The following is a 19,255-nucleotide window of genomic DNA, read 5'->3' as shown; positions in this document are numbered from 1 at the left end:
TTTCTTTTAACGACTGGAGGAAATTATTTATCACTTCATCAATGTGAGCGATAAAGCATGAAAAGTTAAATTAAATACAAAAACATAATATTTATTTTTAGAACTAGTTGCATTAAACATAATACATGCAATCCTTAATGTAGGCATTTGCTCTCAGTGAAATAGCTCTTTGAAGAGAAAGAAGCCTTATTGAGTCTGATGAATTAACAAAGAATGGGAACTGACTTTGGGGAATTATAGTGTATTTTGGCATTTAAAAACGTGAATTCTGGTTCTGGATTAGCACATAAATAAATTAGGGTCTTAGACACTCCATATGACTTTGGAGGGCCTGTTTTCTACTGCCATACTAAATTAGGTCAAGAACACCTAAATTGCAGTATTTTTGTTGCTGTTGTTATTTGTTGTTTAGGATAGTTTTAGCTTCACAAAAAATTGATATGGAGGTACAGGGACTGTCCATAAAGCCCCAGTTCTCACACATGCATCGACTTTCCTATTATCAACATCATTCACCAGAGTGGTACAAATGTTACCAAGGATGAATGTACATTAACACATGATAATCACTGAATGTCCATGGTGTATATTAATATTAGGATTCACTCTTAGATGAAATTCTATAGGTTTGGACAAATGTATAGTACATAGTCAAGACTATGGTTTTTCCAGTGGTCATGTATGGATGTGAGAGTTGGACGGTGAAGAAAGCTGAGCGCCGCAGAATTGATGCTTTTGAACTGTGGTGTTGGAGAAGACTCTTGAGAGTCCCTTGGACTGCAAGGAGATCCAATCAATCCATCCTAAAAGAGATCAATCCTGGGTGTCCATTGGAAGGTCTGATGTTGAAGCTGAAGCTCCAATACTTTGGCCACCTCATGCGAAGGGCTGACTCATTGGAAAAGACCCTGATGCTGGGTAGGATTGGGGGCGGGAGGAGAAGGGGATGACAGAGGATGAGATGGTTGGATGGCATCACCGACTCGATGGACATGGGTTTGGGTAGACTCCAGGAGTTGGTGATGGACAGAGAGGCCTGGCGTGCTGCAATTCATGGGGTCGTAGAGAGTCGGGACACAACTGAGCGACTGAACTGATAGTAACATATATCCATCATTACGCTATCAAACATAGTATTTTCACTGCCCTAAAAATCCCCTGTGTTCTGCTTATTCATCCTTACCCTCCTCACCCTTGGAAACCTTTAATCTTTTAATTTTTTCCATAGTTTTTCCTTTTCTAAAATATCCATAGTTGGAATCAAATAGTATATAGCCACTTCAGATAGGATTTTTTCATTTTGTAATATATATTTAAGGTCTGTCAGTGTCTTTCTATAACTTGGTAGCTTGTATCTCTTTAGTGGTGATAAATATTTCATTTTCTCCATGTACCACCATCCAGTAATAGATGGATTCACTGGTGAATTCTATCCAACAATTAAAATAGTTAATTTATAGCAATTCTTTTCAAGAAATTCCCCTCAATTTCTTCCAAGAAATAGAAGAGGTGAGAACACTTCTAAACTCATTTTATGAGTCTAGCATTATCTTAATACTAAAAGCAGACAAGGATATCATGAGAAAAGAAAATTATAGGCCAATATTCTTGATGAGAGATTCCCTGTTGGCTCATTGGTAAAGAATCTGCCTGACAATATGAGTTGTGGGTTCAACTTCTGGGTTGGGAAGATCCCTGGAGAAGGAAATGGCAACCCATTCCAGCATTCTTGTATGAGAAACCCCATGGATGGAGGAACCTGGCAGGCTACAGTCCATGGGGTTACAAAAGAGTCAGACATGACTTAGTGACTAAACAAGAAAAACAACTCTTGATGAATATGGGTTCAAAAATTCTCAACAAATCTTAGCAAATCATATTCAACAACACACTAAGCAAAACAAAACAATCTAATTAAAAGATGGGCTGAAGATTTGAACAGGCTTTGGCAACACACTTCAGTATTCTTGCCTGGAAAATCCCATGGATGGAGGAGCCTGGTAGACTACAGTCCATGGGGTCGCAAAGAGTCAGACATGACTGAGCGACTTCATTTTTCACTTTCCCAAAGAAGTCAAACAAGTGGCCAATAGGTTCATGAAAAGATGCTCAAAATCGTTAATTATCAGGGAAATGCAAATCAAAACCACAATGAGATAGCACCTCACATCTGTTAGAATGGATGTTATCAAAAAGATAAGAAATAACAAGTGTTGGTGAAGACACAGGAAAAGGGAACCTTGTGCACTGTTGGTGGGAATGTAAAATGGTATAGCCACTATGGAAAACAATATGGTTATTTAAAAATAGAACTGAAATATAATACAGCAATTCCACTTAAATGCATCCCCATCAACCTAAGAGGACATCATTTGGACACACTGATAAGGTATATATGTATATAGACTATGGAATATTATTCAGCCATTAAAATAATGAAAACTTGCCATTTGGGATAATGTTAATGGAACTTGAGGGTATTATGCTGAGTGGAATAAGGAGACAGAAAAAGATAAATTCTGCATGATCTCACGTAAAAAAAAAAAATATAAGCTCATAATCAAGAACAAATGTTTACTGTATAGCACAGGGAACTACAGTCAATATATTATAATAATCTATAATGGAAAATAATTTCAAAAGTAATATATGTTTATATGTATAACTGAATCACCTGAAACACTGTAAGTCAACTACACTTCAATAAGTAATAAATATATATACATATATAATTTGAAAAAAAAAAAGAATATAAGCTCACAGTTACAGAAAACAGATTGGTGTTTGCCAGAAGTAGGGTTTGGGGAGAAGTGAGTGAATTGGATGGAGGAGCACATATCTCCCTTATAAAGAGGACCATAATATGAATGAAGTGATTGAAATAGTCTTTTTTGTTGACTTAATTTAATTCCCAGGAGTCATGGCCAATAAACAAGATCAGGAACATTTTAAAGGCAAGAACAATGCCTTTTTCATCTCTGTAATGTCTCACATCAAGGCAGACTAAAGGGAGTTGTTTGATGAACAGAAACATCATGGAACTCTTCAGATGAGGTCACATCTGAACTCTGTGAGGCTCCATCTTTTGAGTAAAAAAACTAAGACTAATGTCCTCTGAGTCACCAAAATAAAACAGGTAGAGCTAGTGATTTAACCCACCCTATCAGATGCCAATTTCTTTGTTCATTCAACTCCATCTTAATACTTCTCTACTAGGTGTGATAGTGGTTGATGGGATGTGTCAACCACTTATTTAAATACTATATAAGCCCCCATTTCACCCTCAAATCACAGAATTTTCTGCAGGGGTCTGGTTTCTGTATTATGAGACACTGGTAAAAAGAGGATATCTATAGAGTATTCTTGACCTTAGTTAGGGTCTAGTTTTCTAAACTATGCTTTAACTTCATTAAAGCTTGCTTTTTGAACAAGTAAGTATTAATAATTGCTTTAATAACATTAAAGAAAATAATGGATGTAAAAGTTATGCTCTACTTGAAGGATACAAATATCCGTATGTGTTAATTAAAGTAAACCTGCCAAACAACAGCATTTTATTTTTCTACATCTTCGTTAATTTTGTTCTAGTAAATATCTCTTATGGTTTTATATATTTACAGGTTATTGACAGAGCAAATCATCAGCAGGGGTGGCACACTTATCATCCAATAACAATCTTCCCAGAATCATTCCTTCTTGACCTTTAATTCATGGACTAAAATGAGACAAAGTGAGTCACCAGAAAAAATGTCTGTAATGATAACTAAAAATATTTTGGGAGGAGATGGCCCAGAGTGTTAAACAAGTTGAAAGGACAATGCTTTCTCCTTGCTTTATCTCCCTCTCTGTCCTAAACATAAGGTAATATGGCACAGTACACACACACACACACAGAACTTAGAAATTACAAACAGTAAAAGTCTACAGTAGGAATTGTGCATGAATCATCAGCCATATTGATAATGCTCCAAACATGTTTTTATGTTGGTTGGTGGACCTATGTGTATTTGTTTTACTATTATGTACACAACTTATAAAATAATTTATAAAATTATTATATAATTTTATAATAACTTATAAATACATAAAATAATTAAATGTTATATCAGTTATGAAATATATCTATTAACAATTGTCAAGATATTGAAATTGTTGAAATATGAAATTGTTCATACTTTGTTAATGTAAAATGGTCCAAAAAACGTTACACATGGTATCATCCTATTCTGTGAAAATGTATTAAAATGAATATGTACTAAAGTTTCTGAGAGAAAGTATGAGTTCTTTTTTCCTACTTGGTGGAATTATGAGATTGTTTTATGCTGTTTTAAAATCTTTTGCAGTTTTCTTTTTTTTCTGAAATAGATTATTTATAAAATAAAAAAATGCTAAAAGTTATAAAATACTGTGTATAAGAGCAAGATTTATTTTAGTCAAAAGAATTTTAAGCAATATGATGGAGAAATTGAAGCTAGAGACTTGACTTGAGGACTCTCTTATAGAATCAGATTTGACATGAGGAAAAGAGGATTCACATCTCAGTAAAGGTAAAAAGAGAGTTCTAAAACAAAATGAGGTTTGTGAGACTGAAAGCTAGTATATGAACATGCTTTAATGAGAAACAATAGTGGAGAAATCAGTTATGTCAAGTAGTTGGTAGATTTCACCTCCAGACTGAGGAGTTTAGAATTTATCCACTAAGTAATAGAGAAATAGAGAACATAGATGGTATATAAACAATAATATTTAACACCTTGATAACTGTAGACATAGTTACTCACAGGGTTCATGTTTGTAACTTCAGTCTTTGCCACACAATTCAGTTAAATATGTGTACACACACAGACACACACACACACAATTTTATATACTATAAAAATAACACCTATGGAAATTGAGAAGGAAAAGTATTCATGGGTATTTCTAAATTTAATTTCTAAAAAAAAAGTTGATAATAAATTATGAAGTAAATGGAACATAAATAATTGCATATGTTTATTCAAGATAATTATTCTAAATTAATCATGAAAAATAAAATACATTAGTGTTTCTAAAGTTTTGAATATGAATACTGCTCTACTAAACTGAATCACTAAGTATTCTACAAGTAATACATGTTTATTAATATTTTAAAATGATATATCTTTATATCAGAAGAATCATTTAACAATAATTTATTTTCTGAATAATAATCAGTAAATACACTGCTTATGCCCTGCGGTATTGCCGATAATTTTCAGATCCTAGAATAAATCAGGAACCTGACTGACCTCACATACATGGATGTGTGTGGCCCATATGTATAAGGAGTATGATTTGAAAATGGATTGGAAGAGTGCACGGATATGTTCTGATTAAAATTTGGAACAATGGGGTTAATTTAGGTGGGAGTAAACACTTACTGATTTAAAAAGTTGAAATAACTATAGAAGTAAGAAAAAAGTCCAATTTGCTTTTTCTTCTATTTTTTGAGGAGGTGCATGACAATAACAGTCTAAATTTATAGAGTCCTTGCCATGTTTTAGAAAAATCTATGTGCATTACATCTCTGTAACACACAGTTACCTTTTAAGAATAAAGACACTACAATTCAAAGTTTAAGAGACTTGCCCAAATTCAGCAAGCCAGTAAATGATAGACTTCATTCAAATATTCAGTTTTTAATCATAGTGAATCCTAATAAATGGCCACTTTAAAAATCAACTAGGAAAAGTTGATATTTTAATGCAATAAGCTTAAGTTTTTTAAACCTACATTTCTTATAAAATGCTTTCCAAATACAGCATCTCTATAGTAATGAAAAATATTAGAGAAACCATATTTACAATGCAACAGTTAATCTCCAGAGATTAAATGGTCTGTAATTACTAAACTTTAATTCATCTGAGACTTTCCTGTTAAAATTTTAAATGCATTTCTTTTCATCTCATTTTATTGGAAATACAAAGACGCTAAAGTATACTGTCTAGCAGTATTTCTTTAGAAACACAGAATGCCCAGATAACCTTCAACTTCTCAACCTAAACTCATTTTCGTAACTTTCTAAAAAGAACCTTTAAAACAAAGTTTTTTAAACTAATGTCCACTGGTATTAAATTATAGGTATTTTTTTCTGTAGAAAGTCCACTTCTTTTTATGAAATTATTAAGAATTCTGCAAAATCCCAAATGATTAAGGATTAATGATTTAAAGTATTTACATCCCTTCATAAATAAGCATCTTTGCCACAACCATTAAACACACTCTCTTCCTTTTTAAGTTGTAAAATGTATGTCATTCATTTACTCAAAAACTACTTTTGTCCATGATGTGGCCAGAATATGGCAGACAAAACATATGGAACACTCAGTCCGATGGAAGAACTGCATGTAAAATAAGTACTTCCGGGAAACTTTAATTAAATACAATTTGGATAATGATTATGAGTTAATAAGATTTTAGATTACTTTGAGGGAACAGCATACAGTAGGGTGAGCTGACCCATCTGGAGGGTCAGATAAGTTTTCCTGAAGAAGTGGTATTATAAATGAGACCTGAAGGATGAGCAGTGCCTGCCTCCCCAGGTGAAGAGGCCAGGGAAAGGATTGGAAAAGGCATGGGACTGAGGAAGGAGGACACTAACTTTAAGGATCCCAAAGAAAGCAATTGTACCTGCAGAAAGGTGAAAGCAGTGAAGCATCCAGTTAGAGTGCAAGGCATAGATGTCTCAATGTCTGCCTAATTCTACCTTTTCAACTTAGATGAATTCAGTAGCCATATTCTGTATTTTAATCAAGGTCTGGACAATAAGATTTTTTTATATTTAAAAAAATAAAACTTTTGTAAAAAAAAACAAAAAACTTTTTTTGGCATGTCTCAGATAACTTAAATACAGCTGTTGTATCACCATCCATGAAAAGGAGAGTCATAGGCATTCATGGCTTTTATGTTTTATTTTAAAATAAAATTAGAATATTTTACAAACTATTGGAAACCAAATGGCCAGAACCTCCTGCTTACTTTTCCATTGACACTACTGTAGCCTCAAATGGGATAATTAACATAAGTAGGAGGAAGTACTAAGGTAAAGCTGTTCCTATCATGGCCTCTGAAATTCACAATGTACTCATAACTAATGATGAAATATGAAAAGCATATATGTCTAATATGAAAATTCATAGCCACTGCTGTCATGAAAATGAATATGTTTACTCTCCATGATAGAATTATTTTATGGATATGAACAGCTTTAGAGACAGATATGATTGCTCATGGACACATTGTAATTTGGCTAATGTGGGATCATTCTCTTTGCCAAATTCCTCATTTATTAATTTATTCATTTGTTTGTTCATCTATCTAACATTTGCTGTTAGTCACAGTATATTGTGATGAGCATGGCTTCCCTGATGGCTCAAGTGGTAAAGAGTCTGCCTACAAGGTAGGAGACACAGTAGACGCAGATTAGATCCCTGGTTTGGGAAGATCCTCTAGCAGAGGAAATGGCAACCTACTCCAGTATTCTTGCCTGGAAAATCCCATGGACAGAGGAGCCTGGTGGGCTACAGTCCATGGGGTCATGAAGAGTCGGACACAACTGAGCATGCATGTGCACAATATATTGTGATGAGCATCAGAGGAACTCTAATAATGAAGATATGCCCCAGCCCCCACCCTCCAGGAGTTTGCTGTTCTGAATTAAACCATTAGCTATGATGTGACATTTAGTGGCATTATCGGTAAATTTCCAAAAGCATCAATGATTTTAATTTTTTTATATAATGGAAATATCAGCTCAGTTGATAATCTCTTGCCTACCATAAGAAGCTAACACTAATTGAGTACTTGTGAATGTGCTGTACATCCGTTATCATACATCCTATAATGGGGTCAGTATCCAAAATCACTGGGTTGGCCAGAAAGTTTGTTTGGGTTTTTCCTGGAAGCTGTTACAGAAAAACTTGAATGAACTTTTATATAAAGAACTTAACAGCAATAAAACTCAACAATTCAATAAAAAATGTTCAGAGAGTCTAAACAGACATTTCTCCAAAGAAGACGTACAGATGGTCAACAGGCAAATGAGAAGCTGTTCATTGTAACTATAAGGGACATGCAAATCAAAACCACAATAAGATATCACCTCACAACTATTAGAGAGGCTCTTAGTCCAAAAAAAGTTTAAAACACTAACTTGTAGAGATATATAGATATACACACCCCTAAAGTAATCATAGCATTATTTATTTACAATAACCAAGATGTGGTAACTACTTAACTGACTGAGTGCTGAAGAATTAATGCTTTCAAATTGTGGTGCTGGAGAAGACTCCTGAGAGTCCCTTGGATTGCAAGACCAAACAAGTCAATCCTAAAGAATATCAACCCTGAATATTCATTGGAAGGACTGATGCTAAAGCCCCAATATTTTGGCCATCTGATGTAGAGAGCTGACTCCTTAAAAAGACCCTGATGCTGGGAAAGATTGAAGGCAAAAGGAGAAGGGGTGGAAGAGGATGAGATGGTTAGACAGCATTATCGACTCAATGGACATGAATTTGAGCAAACTCTGGGAACTAGTGAAGAACAGGAAAGCCCGGGTTGCTGCAGTCCATGGAGTTGCAAAAAGTTGGAGATGACTCAGCAACTGAACAACAATAATACAATGTAATTTTATTTGAACACAAAATAATATAATCTTGCCATTGAAAACAACATGGATGGACCTTGAGGAGAATACACTAAGTGAAATTAAAAAGCCAGACGAAGACAAATACCAATTACCATATGATCTCTCTCATATTTGAAGCCCACAGCTCTTTAAAAAAAAAATAAAAACAAACACACTTACAGATACAGAAAACAGATTGGTGGTTGCCAGTGGAAGGGCATGGGGTGTGAAGACTGGAAGTTAATTGCATGGTAACAAATGGTAACTAGACTTATTGTGTTGATCATTTTGTAGTGTATACACTACATACAGGGCTTCCCAGGTAGCTCCAGGGGTAAAGAATCTGCCTGCCAATGCAGCAGACATGAATTCCATCCCTGGGTCGGGAAGATCCCCTGGAGTAAGAAATGGCAACCCACTCCAGTATTCTTGCCTGGAAAATTCCATGGGCAGAGAAGACTGGTGGGCTACAGTCCATGGGGTTGAAAAGAGCTGGACATGACTGAGCATGAGCAGGAGCAAACCTAAAACTAATATAATGTTATGCAGTAATTTTGCCTCAATTAACTAAAATTAAAGCAAAAAGACCCTCAGTTGTCAATGACCCAGTTTTGAGACCTAAGATGGGTTATTAGCCTCCATGAACCTTAGGAAGAGGAAGAGAGCCTTCCTCTCTTACAACCTCAGAATACTGTTAGTACCACTTCACAATGTTTTTCTTGATTTTAACTGAGAAAACTTGTGTAAAGCCGTCAGCAGCAAGTCAGTCACCAGAGGTGCTCTATACATTTTGTGTTGTGATAACATAAGAAGCACTGCATATTTAAACATCTATTGTTTTTGTTAGCATATCTTTAAGATTCTAAGTAATACACATTTTTGAGCGGGCAGTTTGTTGCACTAGACTTAGCATAAGAAACCTGGATTCTAGTTGAAGTTCCTTTTAAGTAAAATGGTTATAGTAAGATGTGCTCTATTTATTGTGATGATCTGATAAAACATCTTGGCAGTAGCCATAAAGAACTATGAAAATTAAAATTCTCACTATTATTATTACTATTGAACAACTGGAACCATAGTTGGAATCCATGCAATAGGCTTCGAAAGGGAAAAGTTTGCTTTTGGAGTATAATTGATGTGAATAACTTCCTAGTTACGTAGCTGCAGACACTTCAGAAATATTCTTACTTTCACAAAGAGATCAAAGATGGCCACATATGCCAAAGGAAAGTCTAACACCAGCACTCTACGGAACTCAAAAACACTGTCTGTGATTTCTTGAAATCCTGAATATCAATGCATTTTATACAGTGATGAAACGCAAGGATACTACTTCTAATTTTCTTTGAAACATTTAAATCTAATTCACAATGCATTGAGGGTGGATCAAAATGATAAATAATTTTCTTGTCTTTTGCCAGTGCTGGCACAAAAATGTGTAATAACTTTCAGCAAATATCAAGATGTTATGTTTCCTATTGCTTTTGTAAATTGTTTGGTGGGGATTCTTTTGATGAACGTTGAAATTATTTTCTTATTGTCAAACTCCACGTAGAACTGTGTGATGGACACTTCGGTAGAGAAGGGCACAAAATAATAACTTATTAGACCAAATAAGCTTGAAAACAATAATATATAGCTTATCCTTACAACAACCTTTTGAAGAAAATGGTACTATTATTCCCATATTACTAGGAGCCAATTGGTTTAAAAGTTGCGTCTGTTACACAGCTGGGCGTAGCAGAGCAGAAACTCACATCCAGACAATTTGGCTTTAATATCTATGCTCTTAAACACTAGATACACTACATGCCAGGTTTTATGCTATAAATTTAGCCTTTAGTTAATTAGGCTCATTGTTTTATATTGCTAACTCTATTTCACAAAAAGAATAACCACAGTCTTTGGTTCAGTTTCCAACATTTTACAAATAACTGGCTAAATCCAGGATTTACAATCGGTATGTTGAATTTCAAATTCTGTGCTCTCACACACATGATTCTTGGCACTGGGTATCTGATGTTTAGTCACAGATGCCAACACAGGTTTCCAGGACAGCAGTGTTAAAGAGAGAAGTCTGCAAATTCAGGGCGCCCACCTAATGAAACTTGCTAATGCCTGAAAAGGACCATTGGGAAGAAGTATAGGCTTGCTAAGGATCAAATTTTCATTGGGAAACTGTAGGCCATGGGGTATATTATTCTTTTTGAACTCCTATCTACATAAAAATTCATCCACACCTTCATCTTTTCCAACTTATCTCCCCTCTCAGAAGCTGGTATGTCTCTACTCCTCTCCACGTCCAACTCTTCACCTTGTGAGTATATTCATATTCCTTAATGCTGCTTCTGAATTTTAAATCCTTATTACATATCTCAAACTTTGTCTTATCTTTTTTGCATTCTTCACTCTATATCTTACTAAAAATGTACATAATCTCCTGCCATCCTACTAAGTCCCCCAAAGATTTGTACCCTCTCCTTTTCTCAGCTAATTTCCTTAGCATAATCATCTAGTCTTCCCACCTTCACTTCCTCACATTTTCCTTAAAATTTTATGTCCTTGGCATTTCTCAAATTCATTCCATTCCTTTCCTGCTGCTACTGTCTCATTGCTCTTATCAAAAATATTATTCTTCCAATAATTTTGTTTGCTTCTATTATCTTATCCTCCTACTCTTTCTATGTTACTACTGGGATTATCTTCTTAAAACTATAATCTCATCAGGTTCCCCTTGTTAAAAAACTTCTAGTAGATTCCCATTTACTGCAAGATATTCAAGTGAACAAATTCCACAAGAGAGAAAAAAGAAAATATTGTCAATAAAATGATCACAGGAAGCTGATTAAGGGCTTCCCTGGTGGCTCAGAGGTTAAAGCGTCTGCCTCCAATGTGGGAGACCTGGGTTCAATCCCTGGGTTGGGAAGATCTCCTGGAGAAGGAAATGGCAACCCACTCCAGTATTCTTGCCTGGAGAATCCCATGGATGGAGGAGCCTGGTGGGCTACAGTCCATGGGGTCGCAAAGAGTCGGACACGACTGAGCGACTTCACTTCACTTCACTTCTGGTGGCTCAGTGGTAAAGAATCTGCCTACCAATGCAGTGGATTCAATCCCTGAGTCAGGAAGATCCTTGGGAGAAACAAATGGCAACCCACTCCAGTATTCTTGCCTGGAGAATTCCATGGACAGAGGAACCTGGTGGGCTACAGTCCATGGGGTTGCAAAGAGTTGTATACAACTGAGCCGCTAAAGAGCAAACAACAACCAAATTGATTAAATTCCATATAGATGTCCCTTTTCTTTTGCAAGTGTTATAAGGAAATATCTTTTATAGATTTTTTTTTAGGATTAAGATTTTACTGCATCTAAAGAGACAAAAGAAAGGTTAGGTGGGAACTTCTAGTTTTAAAGAAAAAAATCTCTTGTATTGATAATCAGTGCACGGGAGGTTGAGGGGCTGTCTTACTTATGAATAGCCAACTGGTGATGAGAAGCAACACATCTTTAAAATAACTTTATCTTTGAAGATACCATGAAAGTCAAGTCAATACTATCTGATGAGCATCCAAGAAATTCTAATGAAAATACAGGAGAAGAAAATGGAACAAGTCATCCGGTAGTTCTCCCACCACCTCTGCTGTGTAATAACCCAGCCGCTCAGGCAGTTCGAGGAATGGCAGTGGCCCTGCTGCCCAGCTCATGAAGGTTCAGGGGCGTCCAGGCCCGGGGCACACAGCAGGAGCCCTCATCACCAGGATGCCCAAGAGGAAGGTCTGATCTGTCAAGGGGAGTTGTGATCAAGCATCACAAGAGGAGAGTGATGATGGTGTCATTTAACCTTCTACCACAAACGTGTAAATAAAGTTAAAAAGGTGGCCAGAAAGGAAGAATCTTCACTAAAAATAAAAGATGCAAAGAAAGGGATAAAGAGCCTCAAGTGACTGACTACAATAAAGAAGATTTAGCTGTGGAAAACAGAGAAACTAAAAAGGAGAGTCCAGTCTCTGATGAAGTAGGTAGAAAGAGTCCAAGTCTGATTAATACTGTGTGGGGCTTCCCAGGGAGCTCACTGGGTTAATTCTAGAGACACAGGAGACTTGGGTTTGATTCCTGGGTCTGGAAGATCCCATGGAGGAGGGCATGGCAAACCATTACAGTATTCTTGCCTGGAGAAGCCCATGGATAAGAGGAGTCTGGCAGGCTGCAGTCCATATGGTCACCAAGATTTGGACACAGCTAAAGCAACCAAACCCACATGTACATACCACATCTAATCACTGGTTCCCGTCTCCCTTCTAAGTACAATCCATGTGAATATTTTCATCAATTATTTTTTAACTACAACCTTTTTTTTAGTAGCTCTAGAAACATTTTTAAGAAGGAGGCAATCTCACCTCATCACATTTGTGTGTGTGTGTGTGTAAATGCTTCATTTTTAAGAGGTTAACTCATTTGCTGGTTGCCGTTGGTAGTGGTTTTTTTGTTTTGGTACAACCAGAAAGGAGCAACATGTTAAATATGGGAGGTTTTGATAGTCTTGTGTGTTAAATATCCATAGGTAGGGCAGTAGCTTTTATATCCTATAATACTTAGCATACTAAATGACAATTTGTAGTTACAGTTGTGCATTGACTATGTCTTGAACATTTACATTACTTCTATTCTCATGTTTTTTTAGTATAGCGGTTTCCTACAGAAAATCACTCTTTGATCATGGCTCTTGTCAGAATGACATGTTCTCTATAACATCTTTGGTGGCAGTAGTGTAATTTCCCTAGTAACTTTGTTATTGTGCTGTGAAAGATTGAAAATTTGAAACTGTAGTGTATATGATATTAAACTGTTAATTAGTGAGACTTATGATGTAATAGTTTATCAAAATTTGAAGATATTGGTACTTGATATACTCTTAAGAAAAATTTGCTTCCAAATGTCAGGCTGGGAAGTCACTGGAATAACTGTTTAAAAGAAATTATAACTACATGCCTTTTAAAATTTCACTTCATACATTAAGAAATGTGTACAACCAGTAAAGTCGCAATTAGAAAAGAAAGGAAAATGCAAACTGATGGTCATTCTTTACGTAAAAGACATTCAGTAGCATTTTCTCTGAATATCAGTATGCTTTCCTAGACTTATATTAACATTTCTACCAAAAATGTCTTGTTCCTATTTTAATTTCAGAAGGATTAAATGAATTATATCCTCATGGAGCTAACATGTCTTTAAAATAAGTTCACAGAGATATCCAAATAATCAATTTCTGTATGTAATATTTTATTACAGCATACATGTACCAAGGATGAAGAATAAATGAGAATTTGGTTTCAGACCATTTCAGGGTACAACTATGCACACCAGTAATAAAAAGAAAGCATTAAAGGGCATTTGTTGTTTCCATTTTTATCTTTACCATATTAAATATATATAATTTATAGTGTTTAAAATATTTATGTGCATATGTAATATATAGGTTCATACAGTAACATGTAAAACATTCTATAATTTAAACTTAAACTTAATTTCCTTGCCACAAATATGCCACATCTACTGGGAAGTAATTAAAAAAGAAATTATGATCTCCTAAGACCAAAAATGAAACCCAAACAAAATTCCTTAGATGTAACGTTATGTTTTATGCAAATATTTTAGACTCATGTTTTCATTTTTATTCTCACAATAACCCTGGGCATACAAAGATATAAAACATATTTCTGTACCATGGAAAGAACATGAACAGCTGGTTGGTATTACAGATAACTAAATGGTTAGCTAAGGACAGAGAGCTGGTAGAAAAACAGATCAGTCTAAAACTGAAAACCTTTGGGCTAGTTGGGAAATCTCTTCCAGAAGCAGGAAAGCAGGGGGAAAGGACAAGCTTACTTCTGCATTGTGTTGTTTAGTTTTTAAATCGTGCCTGACTCTTTGCGACCCCAAGGACTGTAGCCTGCCAGGCTCCTCTGTCCATGAAATTTTCCAGGCAAGAATACTGGAGTAGGTTGCCATTTCCTCCTCCAGGGATCGAACCCGTGTCTCCTGCATTGGCAGGTGGATTCTTTACAATTGAGCTACCTGGGAGAGTCTTTTCCTATTCCTACAGTAAAGATTTTAATACCTCCCAACCTTGGCTGTAAACATGAATGATCCGGGAGCTTTGAATAATCTCCAAAACTACCCTGTGCTTATACTGGAGTACAACAGAATTGAAAATATTGGCATCAGGTGTGAACAAAGCTCCCAATGATTAAAAAAATGCAGTCTAGGTTGACACTCTTTGGGCTGTGGTAATTCCAGGTGCACTTCTTTGAGAGTTCTTAGAAATTACTTTGCAACAGATTTGTGGCAGAAAAAAAAACAGGGAAAACAAATCCACCTTGCTTTAAACCTCCAGGCACCAAGCAGAATGCAATTTTCACTTGGATGCCTTTAAGCTCCTGAATAGGGCCACTGTTGCCTGTTGCCCTAAAATGACTTTGGCATTTCTACCAAACTGGAAAAAAATTAACAAATCATCCTTGTCCAATTAAGTTGATGCCGCAGCTGTGACCTTTACCAATGTCAACTGCAGCTAAAGTTGACTTTGAATTGCATAGAAAGAAAAACAAAGATAGAAGATGGTGACTCCCTGGGATGGAAATGAAATAATGAGCTTTCATAACATAACTTCATCATTTTTTTTATCTACACTACTTTTCTGAATTGCTTCTCACTTCTGCTGTCTTTCGATATTCTCCTTTATGACATTTACCACTGTGATCACTGACATTAAATGCATTCTGAGGATTCATCCATACTTTTTTTAATAAGCCAGACTTTATTTTATTGCTACATTTTCCCACACACTATAGGGTACATTTGCTTCTGCCTACCTTTTCTATTAATATAATACTGGCATGGTTTAGAGTTGTTTAAAAAACAAACAGCAAATCTGGATTGATCCTCTCTTTACAAAATAGTTGCTTTATACTGCACCAATTCAGCCCCTTCAAATACACAGCTTCCAACAGGCAGAAAATCAGGTGTCACAAAATATGGTTTAAAAATATGCAGGCAGCAGGCACTGTATCTGTGCATTTAATATACCTGAATTCTACTGCTACTCCAAACCATCTACACTAACAGCAATTCTTGGAGCATCTAGATAGAATCTTAATCCTGATGGCAATATGTGGTTGTTATAGAGTCTAACAGGATACCTGGGTTATGCCTTTGGCTAGCCAAGTGGGAAGATTATGCAAAGACCACATCTAACTACAGCAGGTCTTCAAGCTTACTATCCTGTCACAGTTTATAAAGGTGAGGAACTAATTTTGGGCAGCTGTGCAGTCAAAATGGCCAGAGAACAAATATACTACTACAGTGCATAAGATCAAGTCAACCATCTTGTGGATCCTTGATTGTCTCTGGATATGATCTCAACACTTGAAAAGGACACTTCAAGTATGCTGGGAGATAGTTATCAGAATGTTTGGGTATTTTTGTTCCTGAATATCAAGTAACAGGGCTCACCTCCCTGTTACTTCTTGCAATAAGCACAGAGGGTGACTCCTTAGAGACAGCTTATTATAGATACTGAGCCTCGGAGAGTTCAAGGGGTGGGTAGGCTCAGGACCATCCAGGGCTGAGTAGAAAACTCTATCATCTGTCAGCCCTAAGTCTTATCCTGGTTCTGAGAACATTTCAGTTCCGCTCCAAGTCCGCTTTGCTCCAACTCTGTGGTGACAGACATTTGAACTCATTGGGTCTGAAGTCAAAGATGCCCATTAACCCGTAGGTCTCTTTTCGATCAGTGGCATAGAAGAGCTGAACTTGGTTGGCCATGCACTGTGCCTCGGCATCATTCAGAAATGTGGAATCCATTTCTGCTGTCATTAGCACTATACCATTTTCTTCCTTAAGTTCAGGGTAGTGATATAAAATCAGCTGACTGGCCACAGCTTCCCCTGGGATCTGAATACTTATAAGTGCGGTGAAGTGGAGTTCAGTACCTGTCCATTGCCTGACAAAAAACTCATAACCTTCCCTTCTTGGTAGGCCACACAGAAATGTTGAACAGGACTAAGCCCGGTTCCAAATCAAATCAAACTTTTCTTTAGGAATAACTGTGTAGACTGTTATCTTTTGCTGCAAAATACTGCTGCCAAATCTGTTTTATTTCTCCAGCAGTTTTGTCTTTCACCATCTCAATGTTGAAGACTGAACTGAGAGTTTTGTCCTTGGTGAATCCTCAGCTCACAGGCTCTTTCCCCAGTGTCTTCTGTTCCACACATGTGATCAAGTCACCTTGCTTGGAGTGCCCCACTGGCTGCTTGCTAAACTCACTGCGCTTCTCTCGTCAGGACTCAAAAGCAGTTGGGTCAGACCTGCGCAACTGCTGGATCTTTTCGCAGTAGTGGTCGTAGAAGGGGTTGGCCTCGAGCACGTTCCCGACTCCGCTGCCTTGCGGGCCTGCCGAGCTGCGGCGCCCCGGGAACATTACGCGGCCTGCAAGATGGCCGGCCTTGTCACCACGGCAGCCATGGCCGTTCCCACCTCCCTCATCCATACTTCATGCTAAAAAATTGTAGCTGTACTTATTTGAATGTGTTCTTACGTCTGCATAGTGGAAGTAGGTAGTTTTTGTTTAAATTAATATCCTACCAAAAATCTTCTCAAAGTATTTTCTTCATTTCTGCGTATATTAATAGTACTTTTTCACTCTCCTCTTTCATCAAGAGCCTCTTTAGTTCTTCTTCACTTTCTGCCATAAGGGTGGTGTCATCCGCATATCTGAGGTTATTGATATTTCTCCCGGCAATCTTGATTCCAGCTTGTGTTTCTTCCAGCCCAGCGTTTCTCATGATGTACTCTGCATAGAAGTTAAATAAGCAGGGTGACAATATAGAGCCTTGACGTCCTCCTTTTCCTATTTGGAACCAGTCTGTTGTTCCATGTCCAGTTCTAACTGTTGCTTCCTGACCTGTAGGTTTCTCAAGAGACAGGTCACATGGTCTGGTATTCCCATCTCTTTCAGAATTTTCCACAGTTTATTGTGATCCACAGTCTAAGGGGTTAGCTGATCAAAATTTAAAAATTAGAAAGTCTTAGAAAAATATATTTACATAGTATCTTTAGAGATAACAGCATGATATAGTAGTTTTGATACTGATATTTGCTTTTAGTATAACTTACTTATTGTAAATGTATATAATTAATATTTAACAGTAAGTGTTTAATAACTAACTAGTGCAAACTCTGAAAATTTGTGCAACCAGCTTTTATAGTATGTATGAGCCATCTCCAGCAGACCGCTGGAGTATTCACCGTTTTAAAAACTGATTGTTTCCTCAGCAGAAACTTAAGCTGTGGGTCTAAATGACGATGTAGCAGACATGCTCCAGAATTTTAAAAAAAGTACCGTGTAAATTAGTTTTTAATCTTTCATCAGAAAATTCTCATAATATTGTACTCCTCAATTAATGATATTTGTGGCTTTTAAAATCCACAGTGAGTATATAATTTGTATGTAAAGTACATATGTCTGTTGGATTTATGTATACACATATATACCCACATACATGATGCAATAAAAAACTGCATTATCTAATCTTCTGGAAAAAATTAAAATGACATTTTGGGGACAATTTTGCTTTTTTTCCAGATGTAGGTTAAAAATTGCTTACTTGGACTTGTTTCACAGATTTCAGGAAAAACCATTTAAATACACTTTTCAAAGAAGAGGCAAAGATTTTTTAAAAATGTAGATTAGAACAGCCATATATCACATGTATAATCGTAAGGGATTTGATTTAGGCCACTTGAATGATCTTGTGGTTTTCCCTACTTTCTTAAATTTAAGTCTGAATTTGACAATAAGGAGTTCATGATCTGAGCCACAGTCAGCTCCCAGTCTTGATTTTGCTGACTGTATAGAGCTTAATCTTTAGCAGCAAACAATATAATCAATCTGATTTTGGTATTGACCATCTGGTGATGTCCCATGTGTAGAGTCTTCTCTTGTGTTTTTGGAAGAGGGTGTTTGCTATGACCAGTGCGTTCCCTTGGCAAAATTCTGTTAGCCTTTGCCCGGCTTCATTTTGTACTCCAAGGCCAAATTTGCCTGTTACTCCAGGTATCTCTTGGCTTCCTACTTTTGCATTCCAGTCTCCTGTAATGAAAAGGATATCTTTTTTGGGTGTGGGTTCTAGAAGGTCTTGTAGGTCTTCACAGAACTGTTCAACTTAAGCTTCTTCAGCATTACTGGTTGGGGCATAGACTTGGATTACTATGATACTGAATGGTTTGTCTTAGAAACAAACAGAGACCATTCTGTTGTTTTTGTTACTGCACCCAAGTAACTGCATTTCAGACTTTTGTTGACTATGATGGCTACTCCATTTCTTCTAAGGGATTCTTGCCCACAGTAGTAGATATAATGGTCATCTGAGTTAAATTCAACCATTCCAGTCCATTTTAGTTCACTGATTCCTAAAATGTCAATGTTCACTCTTGCCATTTCCTGTTTGACCACTTCCAATTTGCCTTGAATCATGGACCTAACATTCCAGGTTCCTATGCAATATTGCTCTTTACAGCATCGGACTTTACTTCCATCACCAGTCA

The 19,255-nt window shown here is 36.5% G+C and overlaps 1 protein-coding gene and 1 pseudogene across 3 annotated transcripts in view; both read right to left on the bottom strand.

The window, feature by feature from the left end:
* LUZP2 (leucine zipper protein 2) overlaps positions 1 to 19,255 on the bottom strand; it is a 487,881-nt gene that overhangs the window by 25,221 nt on the left and 443,405 nt on the right. The gene's annotated exons all lie outside the window — the stretch shown is intronic.
* LOC145524405 (ATP synthase mitochondrial F1 complex assembly factor 1 pseudogene) lies at positions 16,305 to 16,835 on the bottom strand (annotated as a pseudogene).

Source organism: Giraffa tippelskirchi, chromosome 10 (assembly GCF_054371585.1).
Source record: "Giraffa tippelskirchi isolate mGirTip1 chromosome 10, T2T-mGirTip1v1.2.pri, whole genome shotgun sequence".
Lineage (NCBI taxonomy): Eukaryota > Metazoa > Chordata > Mammalia > Artiodactyla > Giraffidae > Giraffa > Giraffa tippelskirchi.
This window is presented reverse-complemented; position numbering and strand designations above follow the sequence as displayed.